This window comes from Salmo salar, chromosome ssa09 (assembly GCF_905237065.1).
Source record: "Salmo salar chromosome ssa09, Ssal_v3.1, whole genome shotgun sequence".
In the NCBI taxonomy this organism is placed as follows: Eukaryota; Metazoa; Chordata; class Actinopteri; order Salmoniformes; family Salmonidae; genus Salmo; species Salmo salar.
This window is the reverse complement of record NC_059450.1, coordinates 103,835,236-103,849,171: the sequence shown is the minus strand read 5'-3', so window position 1 is coordinate 103,849,171 and position 13,936 is coordinate 103,835,236. Positions and strand designations below refer to the sequence as shown.

General features: G+C 46.9%; 1 pseudogene; it reads right to left on the bottom strand.

Moving 5' to 3' along the window:
• Positions 1–13,936, bottom strand: part of LOC123744692 (matrix metalloproteinase-17-like) — a 98,130-nt pseudogene that overhangs the window by 5,328 nt on the left and 78,866 nt on the right.

Sequence of the window (13,936 nt, the reverse complement as noted above, 5' to 3'; positions counted from 1 at the left end):
CGTATATAGTTTGATTCTGCTGAACGCTGTAAAACTATATATTTTCACCTCATAAATGTATCAATTTGACATGAATTTGTGTTGGAAGGTAAAACCATTATATATGGATGTGGCTGTAAATACTACATTGTCCTTCTCCATCAGCCAGGGTGCTTCATTAGGACAAAGTGGAAATAGCCACCATGTGCTACCGTTTGGAATTATAGTGTAGTGTACAATGCACTGATTTACCTGGGTTGTAGAAGGCCCTAAAAATTGTCAACGACTCCAGTCACCCTAGTCATAAACTGTTCTCTCTGCTACCACACGGCAAGCGGTACCGGAGTGCCAAGTCTAGGTCCAAGAGGCTTCTAAACAACTTCTACCCCCAAGACTCCGGAACATCTAATCAAATGGCTACCCAGACTATTTGCATAGCCCCCCACCCCTCTTTTACACCACTGCTGCTCTCTGTTGTTATCATCTATGCATAGTCACTTTAATAACTCTACCTACATGTACATATTACCTCAACTAACCGGTGCCCCCGCACATTGACTCTGTACCGGTACCCCATGTATATAGTCTCGCTATTGTTATTTTACTGCTGCTCTTTAATTACTTGTTATTTTTAATTTCTTTGTTTTTACAATAGCCAACTGCTTTACAATACCCCTATTTGTCATGATATTTCCTACGTAGGTATTGCATAAGAATAATGAAACTGTAAAAGTAGCCTTGGCTTGTGCGAGCCGCCACTCATCGGAGCAGGAGCCTATCTCCTGTTTCTGTTGGGCGAGGCTGTTTGATGTACAAGTACACCCCCTGGACAGGACGCTAGTCTATCACAGGGCCTGACATAACTCAACTAAATGAAAGTGATTAAATGTGTTTTGTGGGTCCTGGGTGGCGCAGATCGGACGTGATAGGGAGCCCCATAGAACGGCGCACAATTGGCCATCCGGGGTAGGGGAGGGTTTGACGGTGGTGCTTTCCTTGGCTCATCGTACTCTAGCAACTCCTTGTATTTATTTGTATTTGTATTTATTATGGATCCCCATTAACTGCTGACCCTTCCTGGGGTCTGACAAAATTAAGGCAGTTATACAATTTTAAAAACATTACAATGCATTCATAACAGATTTCACAACACACTAAGTGTGTGCCCTCAGGCCCCTACTCCACTACCACATAAAATCCATGTGTACGTGTGTATAGTGCGTCGGGTTATCATGTGTGTGTATGCATGTCTCTGTGCCTATGTTTGTGTTGCTTCACAGTTCCCGCTGTTCCATAAGGTGTATTTGTATCTGTTTTTAAAATCTGATTCTACTGCTTTTATCAGTTACCTGATGTAGAATAGAGTTCCATGTAGTCATGTAGTACTGTAGTACTGTGCGCCTCCCATAGTCTGCGCCTCCCATAGTATGCATGGGTGTCTGAGCTGTGTGCTAGTCGTTTAAACAGACAACTCTGTGTTTTCAACATGTCAACACCTCTCACAAATACAAGTATTGATGAAGTCAATCTCTCCTCCATGAAGTCAATCTCTCCTCGAGCCAGGAGAGATTGACATGCATATTATTAATGTTTACTCTCTATGTACATCCAAGGGCCAGTCGTGCTGACTTGTACTGAGCCAATTGCAATTTTCCTAAGTCCCTCTTTGTAGCACCTGACCACACGACTGAACAGTAGTCCAGGTGCGACAAAACTAGGGCCTGTAGGACCTACCTTGTTGATAGTGCTGTTAAGAAGGTAGAGCAGGGCTTTATTATGGACAGACTTCTCTCCCTTTTTGCTACTGTTGTATCAATATGTTTTGACCATGACAGTTTATAATCCAGGGTTACTCCAAGCAGTTTAGTCACCTCAACATGCTCAATTTCCACATTATTTATTACAAGATTTAATTGAGGTTTATGGTTTAGTGAATGATTTGTTCCAAATACAATGCTTTTAGTTTTTTAAATATGTAGGACTAATTATGCCTTGACACCCATTCTGAAACTAACTGCAGATCTTTGTTAAGTGTTGCAGTCATTTCAATTGTTGTAGTAGCTGACATGCATAGTGTTGAGTCATCTGCATACATAGACACACTGGCTTTACTCAAAGATTGAAAAAGGTAAGTGGCCTAGATAGCTGCCCTGGGGAATTCCTGATTCTACCTGGATTCTGTTGGAGAGGCTGGATTATGTTGTGACTGACTCCGGTCGTCAGTCGAAAGGTGTTTCCTCCGACACATTGGTGCGGCTGACATCCGGGTTAGAGAACAATGTGATAAGAAATAGGTGGCCAGGTGAGTCATGTTTCAGAAAACACCTTTGCCTGTCCCGAGCCCATTGAAGAGTTACAGAGATGAGCCAAGGGACCAAATTCAGGGAGATAACGGGGTAATAAAATATGCTTGTGGCCATACCAACCTGGACACACCTGTTTAGGGTTAGACCTGGTTAGTACTGGGTCGGGAGACTGCCTGGAAATACCAGGTGTTGTAAGCTCAAAAAATAAAAAAAAATACATGTGTTTTGTGATGAAAATATTCAATTAACCTTGAAATACAGACAGAGAAAGAAACATTTTTACCAAGAGGTGTAAGAGAGATGTCCTTGCTTTTGTGCTTTTGTAATGTTGATTGCATTTTTAAGCCCTCTATCATCCATAAAACCGTTAACAAAGTTCAAAGCCCATAATGACACATCACTTGATGGACCTCTTTTCATGTGTTTCTCAGAACACCTTCACATTTATTTGAACAGCCTTGACTTCAAAATAATAGTCATAACAGTCTCCTCGACAAATCAAAAACCTTCAAATTACATCACAACACTCCCTTTCATAGTTGATGTAACATAGTTGGTATATGGTTGACCTCCTTGCCACCACCACAACCATGGTTGGGTTTCTGGGTTGGGTACCTTTGAAGAAGACTATCTTATGGTCCCCAGGTCTCTCGTAGACAGCATCCACACTGTCCAGGTTGGTAGGTAGGCCTCTCCAGAACCTGTGGATCTGAGCCGGACGCAGAGACACCAGGTGCTTCTCCCGCGTCAGACGCCAGAAATACTTCCCTAGGAGGAGGAAGAGAGAGAAAGTAGGAAGAAAATGTATGTAGGGAGAAAAAAATGGTAAAGGTGGTAAATGGTAAAGTCATTCAAATCAAATCAAATTCTATTTGTCAAATGCGCCGAATACAATGCTTACTTACAAGACCTTAACCAACAATGCAGTTGAAAGAAAATAGAGTTAAGAAAATATTTACTAAATAAACTAAAAGTTAAAAATAAAATAAAAAAAGTAACATAATAAAATAAAATAAAATTGAAAACATATTTTTTTAAATGAGGCTATACAGGGGGTAGTAGCAGCAGTGTAAAAACAAAGGTGAGGGGGGGTTGTCAATGACACCTCTGACACCACCTAGTATAGATGTCCAGGATGGCAAGAAGCTTGGCCCCAGTGATTTACTGGGCCGTACTCACTACCCTCTGTAGCGCCTTACGGTCAGATGCCGAGCAGTTGCCATACCATGTGGTGATGCAACCAGTCAGGATGCTCTCGATGGAGTAGCTGTAAAACTTTTTGAGGATCTGGGTACCCATGCCAAATATTTTCAGTCTCCTGAGGGGGAAAGGCGATGTCATGCCCTCTTCACGACTGTCTTGGTGTGTTTGGACCATGATAGTTTGTTGGCGATGTAGACACCAAGGAACTTGAAACTCTCAACCCACTACACTACAGCCCCGTCAATGTGAATGAGGGGGTGTTCGGCCCTCCTTTCCCTGTAGTGCACAATCAGCTACTTTTTCTTGCTCACGTTGAGGGAGAGCTTGTTGTCCTGGCACCACTCTGCCAGGTCTCTGACCTCCTCCCTATAGGCCGTCTCATCGTTGTCGGTGATCAGGCCAACCACCGTTGTGTCGTCAGCAAACTTAATGGTGGTGTTGGAGTTGTGCTTGGCCATACAGTCGTGGGTGAACAGGGAGTACAGGAGGGGACTAAGTACACACCCCTGAGGGGCCCCCGTGTTGAGGATCAGCGTGGCAGATGTGTTGTTGCCTACCCTCACCACCTGGGGGCGGCCAGTCAGGAAGTACAGATGCAGAGGGAGGTGTTTAGTTCCAGGGTCCTTAGCTTAGTGATGATCTTTGTGGGTATTATGGTGCTGAACGCTGAGCTTTAGTCAATGAACAGCATTCTTAGATAGGTGTTCCTTTTGTCCAGGTGGGAAAGGGCAGTGTGGAGTGTGATTGAGATCACGTCATCTGTGGATCTGTTGCGGCGGTATGCGAATTGGAGTGGGTCTAGGGTTTCTGGGAGGATGGTGTTGATGTGAGCCATGACCAGCCTTTCAAAGCACTTCATGGCTACCGAAATGAGTGCTACGGGGCTGCAGTCATTTAGGCAGGTTACCTTCGCTTTTTGGGCACAGGGACAATAGTGGTCTGCTTGAAACGTAGGTATTACAGACTAGTCAGGGAGAGATTGAAAATGCCAGTGAAGACACTTGCCACTTGGTCCGCTCATGCTCTAAGTACACGTCCTGGTAATCCGTCTGGCCCCGCGGCCTGATTAAGTGTTTGTGTGAATGTGTGTACACACTTGTGTATGTGTGGGAGTGTACTGTATGTGTGTACACTAGTGAAAAGTGTATTTGTATACATCCTGTGTGTCAATGTTTATTTGTGAGTGTGCTTGTTTACGCTGTTGTCCATATTCAAATGGTCCACAGGACAAACATGTGTGGATGCCGCAGAGGAGATTGCACCCGGTTAGGCACTCAACTGGCTGAACCAACCAAGCGAACACAGAGAGGCAGATTCAGCCTGGCTTCCAGTATCTGTGTTGGACAACTTTAGTCTAAGTTTGTCTGAGTTGGGTCACAGCCTCTGTATTACTTATGTGATAATGCAGAGGAGCCAGTGTTTGGAGGATCTATTGGCACAGGTGTTGTTAGGCCCAAGACAAAGTCGAGGGCCGGCAAACCGTGCCAATATATCCTCCAAACACCGGTTTCAATGTCATTATCACTTTTATACAACGTGTTACCAACATATTCAAATAGTGATTGACATATTTTCATTACAAATGTTATTTTGATAAATGTATTCATACTTTCATCCTTCCACAAGATATAGTCCCGACACAAATCTAGGGTTGCTACCCAAGCTGGGTGGTCATTCATTGTATAGGTTTCGGTTGCCAGAGATGCGACCCAGTCGTTCAGTTTTTTGTTCTGTATCTATGGACGCCACCCAGTCGTTCGTTCTAAATGTTTCATTGCCATGCTGCCTGACAACGTTCTTATCCCTTGCTTGCTAGCTAGCCAACTACAGCTAACTTACAGTCACGTCAGACATTGCAGCCAGAATAACAGAAAAGTAGCTACATTTGCGTTTGTTTAAGCTGTTTTCTAGTGACATTTATTTGGATACATCCATAACAATGAGCTAATGATGCACGATTTCACCTGGCGGAGAAAATGTGCTCTCTCGTCAGGACACAGTTGTTCAGAGGCGCTAGCCAACAATAAAGCTAACACAATCACTTCAAACTGAAGCTGGAAAGACAGCAAACTAGCTGCACTTTGTTTTGTATTACCTGTTTTCTATTGATAGTTATTTGTATATATCCATAAAAATTATGCAGATTCATGATTTTGAATGGCTGAGAAAAGTTGCCTGCCTTTCTGTCTCATCCCGACTCCAGACAAGTTCATTACTATGGGACTGTCACGACTTCTGCCGAAGTCGGTCCCTCTCCTTGTTTGGGCGGCGTTCGGCGGTCGATGTCACCGGCCTTCTAGCCATCGCCGATCCACTTTTCATTTTCCATTTGTTTTGTCTTTGTTTTACACACCTTTTCACTTCCGCAATTACTTGTTCATCATTTAACCCTCTGTTCTCCCATGTTTTTTGTGAGTGATTATTTGTATGTTTTACGGTCCGTATTGTGGGCTTGCGTTATTGCATTGTATTTGCCTATTTTGAGTACATTACGTTTATTTACTCATATCTGCTGTCCTGCGCCTGACTCCTCTACACAAGCTACACACAGACCTCATTACAGGGACAGCTGGAGATTGAATTTGCATATTGAAACAATGTTGCAAATGTCGGAGACAGACAGCAATGTTTATACAAATCTCTGCTGTTGAAATCTAAATGCTGGTCTAAAAGAAATGTGAGATACTGGAGATCAAGTTTATAAATTGCCTGGCTGGGCTGATAAGACAGTGGATTGCGCAGTCAGATGGGACAGAGTAAATAGGCATTTCAACGTCATAGATTTAGCCGGTGGTAACTTGTGGAATAGACACCGGCTAGAATTCGGTTTTAACCAATCACCATTCAGGATTAGACCCACCCGTTGTATAATACTTTTTAATCTGCAGCTCTACAAGCTATTAACATCGTCCATAAAATACAGACCAAACAAAACTTTTTATATTACCATGGAGATCTCTTGAGGTTGACAGATGTTAATTAAGAATCTATCTCCTTAATTCAAACCATATAGTTTTACAGTCAACATGGGACCATGGGCCCCTCCAGGGTCTGTCTAGCTGTCTGTCTGTCTGTCCGTTGAGTGTGAAGGTGTGTGTGGAACTCTGAGAGAGATGCTTGGCTGCCTTTTATATCGATCGCAGGCAACGCCACAAACTGTTCTCTCTCCCTCTGGCCCCTCTCTGTACCTTTAAAAAAGAAGGCCTCCCCGCGAATCTGGGCCACTGCATCAAAGTGACTGGTGCACCTGTCAGGGGAATCTCGTGCTGGCCTAAGAGAGGAAGAGAGAGAGAGAGAGAGAGGGGGGAATTAATTAAAGAAACTAAGACAGAATGTACACCAAACCACTTCTCTATCCCCAGTCACTATGCCAGTCTAAATCAGTGTCTTCTCATCTTAAACCATTGTGTGCGTGTCTCTGTTTGTGTTTGTGTGCAGAGCGATCATGCACGCTATGCTTGTGTGTTTATCTACTGAGTGTATGTGTGTGTGTGTCACTTAAAAAAACAGGCCAAACATCCGGGGAGATGTTATCGTCCTGACGCAGGATACCGAGGTCCTCACATGCATTATCCCAGTGCTAATGACTGACTTTAAGCGCCTGACGTGTCCGGGCTGCAAATGACGAGGCAATTACCACAACAGGGCTGCTTTTGTGAGACGCTACTCGCCTAGCTCCTTATTAACAAAGATCTCTATTCAGGGAGTATTAACAGAGTAGCTGCGCAGGGAGGACTATATTAGTGACCTTTGTCAGGCTAAATCCACCTTGTCCATACATCATCCTGCAAGATAGAGTGGCCGAGAAATTATAAGGGAAAGCTACACAGAGGAGTGAGGAAAAATAACAAAAAAGAGGACAAAGTATCCACTTGCTACCAGTCAAGTATGAAAATCTATTATTTTCTCAGGGCTTCTGTTCTGTCACTTGCTGTTGAGTGCTGTGTAGTCTGGTGTGTGAACACTGGCGACGTGGTGTTGTATAAACATACAAATGTAATACTGAGCACACTGGGAAACAAGGACTGTTATCTCTCTCTGCGGCATTGTGACAATGTCCAAACTCACTGAACTGCAGGACAGTCTGGAAACAGAGGGAGAAAGAATGGATGTATACGGGTGTGTGTGGATATACACTCAGTGGACAGTTTATTAGGTACACCCATCTAGTACCGGGTCAGAACACTTTTGCCTCCAGAACAGCCTGAATTATTTGGGGAATGGAAACATTGCTCAATTGGTATAGTACCAAGGGTCCTAACGTCTGCCAGGAAAACATTCCCCACTGCACAAACACCACCAGCCTGTACAGTTGACACTAGGCAGGATGGGGGCATGGACCCAAATTCTCACTCTTCCATCAGGAACTGTGATTTGTTGGACCAGGCAATATTTTTCCACTCCTCAATTGTCCAGTGTTGGTGATAGCGTGCCCACTGGAGCTACTTATTTTTGTATTTAGCTGAACCCGGTGTGGTCGTCTGCTGCAATAGCCCATCCGTGACAAGGATAGAAGAGTTGTGCATTCCGAGATGTTGTTCTGCACACCACTGTTGATCTGCGTAGTTATTTTCCTGCTTGTGGCCCGTCTGTTAGCTTGCACGATTCTGCCATTCTCCTTCGACCTCTCACCAACGAGCTGTTTTTGCCAACAGGACTGACGCTGACTGTATGTTTTTAGCTTGTCACACCATTTTCTGTAAACCCTAGAAACTGTCATGCGTGAAAGCCTAGGAGGCCATCCGTTTCTGAGATACTGGAACCGGCGCGCCTGGCACTGATGACCATACCACGCTCAAAGTCGCTTAGGTCACTCGTTTTGCCCATTCTAAAGTTCAATCAAACAGTAACTGAATGCCTCGATGATGCTCGTCTGCCTGCTTTATATAGCAAGCCACAGCCACCTGACTCACTGTCTGTAGGAGTGAACAATTTTCATGAAAGGGGTGAAGTACCTAATAAACTGGCCTCTGAGTGTATGTGAGTGGGTGAGTGTATGTGTGTCAGCAGATGTAATATATGGAGTGCGAATGTGTGTGTTTGTGTGGGTGTGACTCACGGGACAGTAGATCTGTTCTCAGGGAGGTCCAGTAGAACCGGTGGGTCAGCGGTCTGGGAGGGGTCATCTGGCTGGGCCGTATGTGACACTGAATCGCTCACCCCTGGGAAGGACGAGAGGTCAAGGGTCAATTCAACTGTACTTAGAGACACACAACCCCACATTCACATACACACATTCCAAGCATCCAGCCCCACTTTACGGCGGCAGCATAAGTCAACATGTTTTCTCCCTCCCTTCCTTTCCCTGTCTCTATCTCACCTCTCTCTCTTTCCTTTCCCTGTCTCTATTTCACCTCTCTCTCCCTCCCTTCCTTTTCCCTCTCTATCTCACCTCTCTCTCTCTTCTTTGTCCTACCTTGCCTGTTACCTCTCCAGTCTCTTCCCTTCTCCCCCAGCCACTTATCCCCTCTCACCTATCAGTCTTCCTGTCCTCCCTCTCTCTCTTCTCATCACCCCTCACCTATCTGTCTTCGTCTCCTCCCCCTCTCTCAGTAGCATGGCACACAGTGATAAGCAGGGTCTGTGCCACAGGGATGACCAATTAAAGCATTCTCTTCACTCCCTCCCACTTTAACCAGAAAGCTAGTTAAATCAATTATCACTGCATACAAACAAATCAATTCTGCTTCCTGTGCCGAGGCCTTGGGTTTCCTGCTCTACACCCCCATGTTGCACTAAGGGATGGGCGGACACGTCCCATTAGGAATCATGGGTAATTCTAGGAGACATTTGCAATGAGAGGTTTGAGGGGTGATGGTGGGGTGGTCTGCGCCTGTAGATTAGACAGTTAATGTATACAGTACCTCTAGGATCTTCTGCACAGTATATGTACATAGAAGGGATGGCAGAATGCCAGTCCATTGATGTATGTCTAGTATAAGTGAGGTAGGCGTGTGGAGGGGCGGGTATAACATAATCATAGAGGAGTAGCTAGGCAAGAGGTGTTCTGATTTGTGGAGAGAAGGATAAGGATGACTGAAATAGTTTCAGGTTTAATTGTCACGTGTTCAAGTACAGTGAAATGCCTTTCTTGTAAGCTCTAAACCCAACAATGCAGTAATCAATGTCAATGTAGTACTATAAATAACATAAGGTAATAGGAAAGAAAGGTGGTGTGATGGCTTTCGTCGTAATGAGAAGGGGACCAAAACGCAGCGTGGTAAGTGCTCATATTTATTCATATAACGAAACACTTAAACAAAGAAACAAAATGAAAGCAAACAGTTCCGTCAGGCAACAGACAACTAAACGGAAAACAACTACCCACAAAACCAGGTGGGATAAAGGCTGCCTAAGTATGATTCCCAATCAGAGACAACGATAGACAGCTGCCTCTGATTGGAAACCATACCTGGCCAAAACATAGAAATATAATGACATAGAATGCCCACCCCACACCCTGACCTAACAAAATAGAGAAATAAACCGTCTCTCTCAGGTCAGGGCGTGACAGTACCCCCCCAAAGGTGCGGACTCCCGGCCGCAAACCTGAACCTATAGGGGAGGGTCCGGGTGGGCATCTACCCATGGTGGCGGCTCCGGTTCGGGACTTAGCCCCCGCTCCGCCCGTTGATCCCTTCGCTCTTGTGCCACCGGACCGTAGATCCTCGCCGGAGGCTCTGGACTGCAGACTGCCGCCAGAGACTCTGGACTGCAGACCGCCGCCGGAGACTCCGGACTGCAGACCGCCCGTCGGGGGACTCTGGACTGCAGACCGCCGCCGGGGGCTCTGGACTGCAGACCGCCGCCGGGGACTCTGGACTGCAGACCGTCGCTGAAGACTCTGGACTGCAGACCGTCGCTGAAGACTCTGGACTGCAGACCGTCGTGAGAGACTCTGGACTGCAGACCGCCGCCGGAGACTCTGGACTGCAGACCGCCGCCGGAGACTCTGGACTGCAGACCGCCGCCGGAGACTCTGGACTGCAGACCGCCGCCGGGGACTCTGGACTGCAGACCGCCGCCGGGGGCTCTGGACTGCAGACCGCCGCCGGGGACTCTGGACTGCAGACCGTCGCTGAAGACTCTGGACTGCAGACCGTCGCTGAAGACTCTGGACTGCAGACCGTCGCTGAAGACTCTGGACTGCAGACCGTCGCTGAAGACTCTGGACTGCAGACCGTCGCTGAAGACTCTGGACTGCAGACCGTCGCTGAAGACTCTGGACTGGGGAACGTCGCTGGAGGTTCCGGACTGTGGACCGTCTCAGGAGGTTCCGGACTGTGGGCCGTCTCAGGTGGTTCCGGACTGTAGACCGTCTCAAGTGGTTCTGGACTGTGGACCGTCTCAGGAGGTTCCGGACTGTGGACCGTCTCAGGAGGTTCCGGTCTGTAGACTGTCTCAGGAGGCTCTGTGCCATGGATCATCACTACAGGTTCCGCGCCATGGATCATCACTGGAGGCTTCTTGCCATGGATCATCACTGGAGGCTTCTTGCCATGGATCATCACTGGAGGCTTCGTGCCATGGATTATCACTAGAGGCCCTGGGCCATGGATTATCACTGGAGGCTTCGTGCCATGGATCATCCCTACAGGCTCCGGGCCATGGATCATCACTGGAGGCTCTGGACCATGGATTATCAATGGAGGCTTCGTGCCATGGATCATCACTACAGGCTCCGGGCCATGGATCATCACTGGAGGCTTCGTGCCATGGATCATCACTGGAGGCTTCGGACCATAGATCATCACTGGAGGCTTCTTACGTGGAGCTGGAACCGGTCACCGGACTGGGGAGACGCACAGGAGACTGGGTGCGCAGAGCAGGCACAGAGTATACTGGGCCGTGGAGGCGCACTGGAGGTCTGGAGCTTAGGGCTGGCACAACCCATCCTGGCTGTATGCTTACTTTAGCCCGGGAAGTGTGGGGCGCGGCACAGGACGAACTGCCTGTGCAGGCGCCCTGGCGACACCGTGCGAATCACCGCATAACACGGTGCCTGACCAGTCCTACTTTCCCCACGGTAAGCACGGGGAGTTGGCTCAGGTCTCCACCCTGACTCTGCCAATCTCCCGTGTGCCCCCGCCCCCCATTTTTTTGGGGGTGCCTCTCGTGCTTCCGTCGATGTTGATTCTCCCCGGTCCAGCACGTCTTCCCAGTAAGCGCACGCTGCTTGGCTTTCTTGTGGTGGGTAATTATGTCATGTTCACTGTCCTCAAACTCCCTGTCATAAATAAGCCAAGAGGCAGCGTGCCGGTAATTCCACATCCTTTATTTTACGTGAAACCGAACAAAACAATAAACAGGATAAACAGAAATGAACGTGACGCAACTGAGGCACACACAAAACACTCACAGAAAGAATAATTACCCACAACTACAGGTGGGGAAAAGGCTGCCTAAGTATTATTCCCAATCAGAGACAACAATAGACAGCTGCCTCTGATTGGAAACCATACCTGGCCAAAACATAGAAATATAATGACATAGAATGCCCACCCCACACCCTGACCTAACAAAATAGAGGAATAAACCGTCTCTCTCTGTTCAGGGCGTGACAGGTGGAGAGGAGAATATCCTTGAGCGGCCCGACCAGCCCCGGACTTGAATCAGATCGAACATCTCTTGAGAGACCTGAAAATAGCTGTGCAGCGACGCTCCCCATCCAACCTGACTGAGCCTGAGAGGATCTGCAGAGAAGAATGGGAGAAACTCCCCAAATATAGGTGTGCCAAGCTTGTAATGTCATACCTAAGAAGACTCAAGGCTGTAATCGTTGTCAAAGGTGCTTCAACAAAGTACTGAGTAAAGCGTCTGAATACTTATGTAAATGTCATATTTCAGTTTAGTTTTTTATTATACATTTTTTTCATTATGGGGTATTGTGTGTAGATTGAGGAGGAAAAAAAACAATTTTATCAATTTAGGAATAAGGCTGTAACATAACAAAATGTGGAAAAAGTCAAGGGGTCTGGATACTTTCCGAATGCACTGTATGTATTACAGTGTTGGGAAACATTGCGGGGTAAGAAGCAGCTGTGGTGTTATGTCTCTATGTACTATATACCCCTTAGCAGCCTTTTCCCATGATGGTGAGGCGATTTGAGGTACGTACCGTAGAGCTGCCAGACGCGGACCTTGTCCTCATAGGGGAGGTTGTACTTGAGTGGGTCCCCCACAGGACCCTGGTAGTATGGCCTCATGATAGACTCTATGGCTGAAGTGTGGGCCAGGCCAATAGCATGACCAAACTCATGCACTGCTACCGCAAACAAATCCATCCCGTGAGAGTCTGAGGGAGAGAGAGAGAGAAAGAGAGAGGGAGGATAGACGTGAGAAAGATAACAATGAGATTTCTCCATCCATCGGAGCAGAGAAAAGCTTTGATATGGCTTTCATATCATGAAAACACACCTCACTGACAGACAGAAGAATGCTATTACTACCTTCTCTGGACTGACCTACTACACCAAGTGTGTGGATTACAGAGTGTTTTTCTCTTACTTCTGAACCCATCTCCATATTGTTAGAGTTAAGAGGAGAAGCAGACAGGCACAACGCTTTTAATGCTTTTAGGCACAAAGCATAGAGAGATAGCCATGGAAATACAGTCTGAGCCGCAAGCTGTCAGACACAGAGCATGTAGGGACACCTGGAGCGACTGCAGCAGGCTAAAAACACCTCTTCCCTCCTCGGCGGAATTTGCAAAAAAAAAAGGAAAGAAAACCTGCTCGTCTGGCTCTGCTAAGCGAGACTAAGAGTTCAAACCTGCGGCTAAGAGATTTAGATTGCGGCTCCACCATCCACCAAACTCGTTGGTGTGGTGTGTGTGTCAGCATGCCACAGCTAGCTAGGTTCCCTGCCTCTGTGTGCGTGGCTAGTCTTAGATTAGCACAAGCTTGGCTGTGCCTCAGTGTCATACTCAAACACAGACAATGGAGAGAGGTGCTGGTATATTCCCTCCTGGTTAGTCACCAGGGTGATTGAAGGCCAAATACATGTCCTAATCTACAGGAGCACATTGTGCAGAAATGGAGTGGAGAAATGGAGTATGTATGAGAGGAAGGGAGGGAAGGAGGGAGGGAGGGAGGTTATGGTACCATTTAATTTACAAGGAGTATGCAGGGTGGAGGACGAAGGGAGGATGAGAGAAAGAGAGGATGGGAGAGAGGGGGAGGGAAGCAGGGAGGTCATGGTATCTACGGCGCCATTTATTTTACACAGAGTCACTGTAGTGTTCATCCCTGTGACTACACAACAGACTGACTGCCTGTGTCCAACCTTGCCACACAGACATTTGGCTGATGTTCTAGATTCAATGAAATGCTGTATTCATTCAGTTGGACCCTGCTGGTAAAAGAGGTGTCTGGGCTGGGATGGTTAGCAGCAGGAGGTGCAGAGAGAGGGAGAGAAAGAGTGCAGGCCAGATGGAGTCTGTCTGTCCC